The sequence below is a fragment of the Plasmopara halstedii genome (genome assembly GCF_900000015.1).
Source record: "Plasmopara halstedii genome assembly, contig: Scaffold_658, whole genome shotgun sequence".
Lineage (NCBI taxonomy): Eukaryota > Oomycota > Peronosporomycetes > Peronosporales > Peronosporaceae > Plasmopara > Plasmopara halstedii.
Window position 1 is genome coordinate 730,566 of NW_020187575.1, and position 657 is coordinate 731,222.

Sequence of the window (657 nt, forward strand, 5' to 3'; positions counted from 1 at the left end):
TGCCAACGGTATGATGGGGGAGGAAGATGGTGACGAAGGCCTCGAGGCTATGCCTGCAGTAGATGCTCTTCTTGAGCCGGACGAGATGCCCCTTAAAGAGTTCGGCAGTGTCTTGAAGGCAGGCGGTTTGGCCGAAGTGACCGGACGAGGAGATAAACTCGTCATCGCTTCCGGATGAAGCTGTCTTGGAGGAAACCAAAAGTTTGCTGAACGCACGAAGTGGATCGTCGATCTTACGGAATCTCTTGGATCCGTATTATCTTTTGGTAAAGTAATTTCAAGACGTCCTCTACGAAGACCCGCCTTCGGTCCTACCTCCGTAACGAGGTTTGCGTCATGAGAACCAAATACTGCGTAACACGCCAATGACCCCTGCCCACGGAGCAGTGCGACGTCATTGACGCCTTTTCCCGTGCGAAGCAGACGCAAGGATGGTGCGTGAGAGTAAGTCCCAATTTGACACCCATGTTTGTGTTCGGAAGCCGAACGATTTGTGGCGTATCGTTCATGCTTACAATGAAATCAGCGCTGCCACCATTCCGGCACAAACGTCTATTCCTAGAAGGGAAGTTCTTCAGAGCAACATGGTGGGGTATACGAAGCACTCCGAGCGGTATGCTCTGGGAGTGGCTGGTGATGGCCCAAGGGCTGTCAAAT